Below are 6,460 nucleotides of genomic sequence, written 5' to 3'. Positions count from 1 at the left end.
AAAAAAAGAGAGGAATTGCAACATAAATTGTTAGTATTTGATAAAATACGCTAAAATCTTAATCTCTTTGAAGCACTCAGCTTTAAGTATTAAATGAAAAGCAGAGACTATTAAAAGAAATTAATCTGAGTCCTCAATTGTGCCAGGGTAATTTGGTCACTGAAATATGTGAAGATGGAAAACTGTTTTTCTTAATTTAAAGCAGTATTACATAAATCCTTTGGTTGACTAATTCTAGAATCTCAATGCATATTAAAATCTTGCTTTGTGACAAGAATGGTATATACCACCCCCCCCCCCCGCAAAAGTTTAACTGTTTATTGATTGGAGGTAATCCTTATTTTCTTATTACTTTGTTTCTTAAATTTCTGATAAATATGTACTGATATGTATTAAAAAATAAAAGTTGCCTAAGAAAATCTTTATCAAGATCATTCCAAAAGCATTTCTGCCCAAGTAGTATTACTTTTTCATTACTTTTTTAAGGTTTATTTATTACTTATTTGAAAGAGAAAGGAGAATCCCTGAGAGATCTTCCATCTGCTGGTTCACTCTCCAGACGACCACAATGGCCAGGCTGAAGCTGGAGCCCAGAGCTTCTTTCAGGTCTCCCACATGGGTGGCAAGGGCCAAAACACTCGGGCCATCTTCCACTGCTTTTCCCAGGCCATCTAGCAGGGGCTGGTGCTGTGGCGTAGTGGGTAAAGCCACTACCTGCAGTGCTGGCAAACCATATGGGTGCCAGTTCGAGTCCCGGCTGCTCCACTTCTGCTCCATCTCTCTACTATGGGCTGGGAAAGCAGAAGATGGCTCAAGTCCTTGGGCCCCTGCACCCACATGAGACCTGGAGGCTCCTGGCTTCGGATAGGTCCAACTCTTGCTGATGCAGCCAACTGGGGAGTGAACCAGCAGATGGAAGACCTCTCCCTCCTTCTCTCTCTCTCTCAATAAATAACTAAATCTAAAATAAATAAATGAATAAATCTTAAAAAAAAAAAAAAAAAGTAGTGTAGCAGCCAGGACATGAACCAGTACCCATATGGGATGCCAGCGTCACAGGTTGTAGCTTTTATACGTTACACTACAACACTCTCCCACGCTACTTCTAATTATAAAATATTCACACTATATAAATAGATGTTACATTAGAACTCCTAAGTTCTGGGGCTGGCGCTGTGACGTAGCGGGTAAAGCCACTGCCTGAAGTGCTGGCATCCCATATGGGTGCTGGTTCGAATCCCAGCTGTTCCACTTCTGATCCACCTCTCTGCTATGGCCTGGGAAAGCAGTAGAGGATGGCCCAAGTCCTTGGGCCCCTGCACCCTCATGGGAGACGCGGAAGCAGCTCCTGGCTCCTGGCTTTGGATCGGCACAGCTCCAGCCATTGTGGCCAACTGGGGAGTGAACCAGTGGATGAAGACCTCTTTCTCTCTGCCTCTCCTTCTCTCTCTGTAAATCTGACTTTCAAATAAAATAAATAAATCTTTAAAAAAAAAAAAAAACTCTTAAGTTCTATAGGAAAGTTGAAGGTTGTTTTAATGGGAAATACATTTAAAAGACCTTTATTATATGTGGACTAAAACACTGTCACTTAGACTAAGCTCGTATGTGAACAGAGTCCTCCATTATTTTGGTGATCTTTAAGAGGTAAAAACAGAGTTCTCTGTAACATCAACCTCGCTTACAATCTCCTTTAGAGTGCTTTTATAACTATTATCATCATTATTATTCTATCTTTCTATTCCTCTCTGCTTTAAAATGTCTACTGATTCCCTATAGAGAAAAATCCTAAACTGAAAGCCTCTTAAACTCCAAGAAGCCATAACCTGTCTCTTCCTATGTACACCTCTGCACAAGCTTCACTGTGTGCTACATTCCCAAAGGCTCACCTGTCTCCACCATGCACACTCTCATTTATCTTTCATAATCTGACTCATCCAAAGACTCACTTCTGGGGCCAGCACTGTGGCATAGCAAGTAAAGCCATCGCCTGCAGTGTTGGCATCCCATATGGGTGCCAGTTCGAGTCCCAGCTGCTCCGCTCAGATCCAACTCTCTGCTATGGCCTGAGAAAGCAGCAGAAGATGGCCCAAGTCCTTGGGCCTCTGCACCCGCATGGGAGACCCAGAGTAAGCTCCTGGCTCCTGGATTCAGATTGGCCCAGCTCCAGCTGTTACAGCCATTTGGGGACTGAAGCAGCGGATAGAAGACTTTCTCTCTCTGCCTCTCTGTAACTCTGCTTTTCAAATAAATAAATAAGTCTTTAAAAAAAAAAAAAAAACTGGCTCCTCTAGAAAACCCAACCCAGCAATGTCATTCTCTCATCTGGAATCTCATCCAACTTTCAAAAGAGTACTATACTATATGTGCCCACATGTTAATCTTTTTCATTAATGTGCAAAATCAACCAGATGGGTGATGTTTTATCTATCTCTGTATTCCCCAAGGCTTAGCATGAGTTTTGGAACCAAATTAATCTAGATTCAAATCTGCTATCTTAAAGACAACAGTTTTGTTTTAAGTCAGTTACAGAGAGGGATAGACAGACATCTTCCATCCACTTTTCACTCCCCAAACGGCCACAACAGTTGGGACTGGGCCCAGCCAAAGCCAGGAGCCAGGAGCTTCATCTGGATCTCCCACTTCAGTGCAGGGGCCCAAGCATCTAGACCATCCTTTGCTGCCTTCCCAGCACACAAACAGGGAGGAGCTGGGACACGAACCAGCATCCATTATGCCACAACACTGGCATCCAGCTAATACTCTTTAACTTTTATTTATTCAAGAGAAATAGAGACAGAGAGCTCACATCCACTGGTTCACTCCCCAAATGCCTACAATGGCCCTAGCTGAAGATGGAAGCCAGAAGCCAGGAATTCAATCCAAGTCACCTGCATGGGTGGTAGGGACCCAAGTACCTAAGCCATCACCTCTGTCTCTCAGGCTGAGCATTAGCAGGAAGCTGAAGTAAGATGCCAGAGAGATCAGTGGAACCCAGATAACCCCATATGGGATATTTCCTAACCACTAGGCCAAATGTCTGTCTAAGATCCTACTTAATATGTAGTTTTTAGGGAGCCAACGCTGTAGTGTAGAAGTTTAAGCCACTGCCTACTGTGCCAGTATCACATATGGGCACCAGTTTTACTCCTGGCTGCTCCACTTCCAATCCAGCTCCCTGCTAATGTGCCTGGGAAAGCAGTGGAGGATGGTTCAAATCCTTGGGCCCCTGCACTCACGTGGGACTCTCTGAAGAGGTTCCTAGCTCCTGGCTTCAGCCTGGCCCAGCTCTGGCTATGTGGCCTTTGGAGAGTGAACCAGCGGATAAAAGATCTCTCTCTCTACCTTCCAAATAAATAAATAAATATTTTTAAAAATATTTTTTACATTTAAATGTAATGTCTAACACTTTTTACATTTTACATACAAGACCGTATGAAGAAAACAAAAATACCACTCCTTTCCCACTCACAAATGACAAAATTTATTAATTAGTAACAAATCCTAGCCCTTGATAACTTGTCATCAAATGATCTCATCAAAGTTTCTCAACCTCTGGAACCCCTCTGCCTCTGTAAAATGAGGATACCACCAACCTACCTCATAGATGTATTATGAGGATTAAATGTAAAATACCCTTCATTCATAGTAGCTGTTACCTTTTTTTTCTGCTGCATCAAAACAGAAGGAGTGGGAGTTGAGACTAGCTTCAAGTTCTGATTCCCAGCTCTAACATCTGATTTTAGTTTCCCGCTAATGCAGCCCCTGGGAGGTAGCAGTGATGGCTCAAGTAAATGGGTTCTGATCCCACCCACATGGTGTATTTGGATTAAGTTCCTGGCTCCCAGCTTGGCCTTAGCCCAGCCCCTGGCCATTGGAGGTATTTGTGGAATGAACCATGAAGCTTGCTCTCTCTCTCTCTCTTTGCCTCCCAAATAAATTAAAAACAAAAGAAGCAAACAAACAAAACACAGAAGATAAAAGAAATCAATGACAGAGGCCGGCGCCGTGGCTTAACAGGCTAATCCTCCACCTTGTGGCGCCGGCACACCAGGTTCTAGTCCCGGTTGCCCCTCTTCCAGACCAGCTCTCTGCTATGGCCTGGGAAGGCAGTGGAGGATGGCCCAAGTGCTTGGGCCCTGTACCCGTGTGGGAGACCAGGAGAAGCACCTGGCTCCTGGCTTCGGATCAGCACGATGCGCCGGCCGCAGAGGCCATTGGAGGGTGAACCAACGGTAAAAAGGAAGACCTTTCTGTCTCTCTCTCTCTCTCTATCCATTCTGCCTGTCAAAAAAAAATCAATGACGGGCCAGCATTGTGGCAGAGCAGGTTAAGCCACTTTCAATCCAGCTACCTGTTAGTATGCCTGGGAAAGTAGTGGGGGATGTCTCAAGTGTTGATCTCTGCACCCACATGGAAGACACAGAGGAAGCTCCTGGCTCCTGGCTTTGGCCTGGCAGTTGCAGCCCTTTGTGGGAAGTGAACCAGCAAATGAAGATATTTCTGTGTCTCCCTCTCCCTCTCTATAACTTTGCCTTTCAAATAAATAAATAAATCTTTAAAAAAAAATCAATGACTTACTGGGATCTGCTCTCGTTAATTCCCGCTTCCCTTTTGAGCAGTTGTCATTTTCAAAAGGGACTTAAATTACCTAGGCAACTAGCTCTTTTCCTCCTATCTAAGCAACCATATATTAAATAGGACCAACTAAAGAACCCTAAATTGAATTGTTCTAGACAGGCTTCATGAATCTTAAGTAACAGAATTTCTTCATCCTATTCAGTGGTAACAGCTCCTTCCAAATCTAGATGGTATGAATTAAGAAAGCCTGAATCCTACATTGTAAGAAGCTAAAAACTTCTATAACTAATGTGCTCAACATATTAAAAATTATGATGTTCCTGAACACTTAATGTAATATTGTCATTTTCATAGACAGCATTGTTAAGATGTCATTTAACATTTCTAGGAGTCTACAATTTAGGATTATCATCCCAGACACACACGGGGTTGCAAGAAAAGCACAACTGTCACTGCTTGTCTCTTTTTAACCTTCAACGGTGCCTATGTAACAAAGAGAAAACAGATATTAGACTTAACTTATATGCACAATTAGGGTACTGAGGTGATTAACAAACTGACACACAAAGTAGTAGAATCACAATTCAAACAAACATAATCTGATGCAAAATTCTTTACTTTCCCCTCGGTACTACTTTAGCTTTTTTTATAAATCATTTTCCGTGTGTGTGTGTATGTATGTGTGTATTTGTGTAAAACATTATCTGGCCGGTGCCATGGCTCACTAGGCTAATCCTCCGCCTGCGGTGCCAGCACCCTGAGTTCTAGTCCTGGTCGGGGCGCTGGATTCTGTCCCGGTTGCTCCTTTTCCAGTCCAGCTCTCTGCTGTGGCCCGGGAGTGCAGTGGAGGATGGCTCAGGTGCTTGGGGCCTGCACCCGCATGGGAGACCAGGAAAAGGCGCCTGGCTCCTGGCTTTGGATTGGCGCAGCGCGTCGGCTGCAATTCACCAGCCGTAGTGGCCATTTGCAGGGTAAACCAACGGAAAAAGGAAGACCTTTCTCTCTGTCTCTCTCTTACTGTCTAACTCTGCACATCAAAAAAAAAAAAAAATTATCTAACAGATATAATTTAAGCGTAAAAGTTCAGTATGCTTTCTTCTTAGCTACATACTGAGTTGCATTAACAGTTAAGATATCAATTCTTACTGTTTTTACTCTAAGAAAATGCCACATCATTATAAAAGAGGGAATTTTCTAAATATATTGATTATAAAATACTATCTCTAATACTAAGACACTAATTAGTACTTTTAATTTCTTGGAGTACTTTCCTAGCTATAACCCTCATTATCATGTCAACTTTGTGAGGTAGGTAAGTATTATTATTCTTACTTCACACATAATGAACAAAAACAAATCAAGACCATATGATTTGCCTAAGGTTATACACAGTCTAGTCCTAAGTAAAGCCAACCCTAAAACCAAATTATGGGTGCTGATTAAATCATGGCCCTGGCTTTTCTTCTGATTTTCTAGGAGTTTAAAGTTACAATACCAGCAAGCACACTTAAATTAACTGAAATGTCAATTTTTATATTTTTCATATATTCTAGGCATATTGATATATATATTATGTATGTTTGCAAAAAATTAGCTCCCTAATAAATAAACTTGCTTAACATAAAATCAGCTTCATCCATAGGGGGAAAAATCCATTATTATTGATAGCATCTCTGTCTTTGAGACATAATGCAAAAACCTGGATGGTGACTTCTCTATGAGGTCTACATAGTTGCCACATGAGACAACTATGTAGACATCAAGCCACTCAATATAAAACCAAAGCCCAACACTTTACAAGTCTTGAGTGGCTTGATGTCTACACAGGTATCTCATATGGCTACTCATTTGCCACAAGTATCTACCAACTGTCTCATTT

The sequence above is a fragment of the Lepus europaeus genome, chromosome 5 (assembly GCF_033115175.1).
Source record: "Lepus europaeus isolate LE1 chromosome 5, mLepTim1.pri, whole genome shotgun sequence".
Taxonomy (NCBI): Eukaryota; Metazoa; Chordata; class Mammalia; order Lagomorpha; family Leporidae; genus Lepus; species Lepus europaeus.
The sequence above is the reverse complement of the archived record's forward strand: the minus strand, read 5'-3'. Positions refer to the sequence as shown.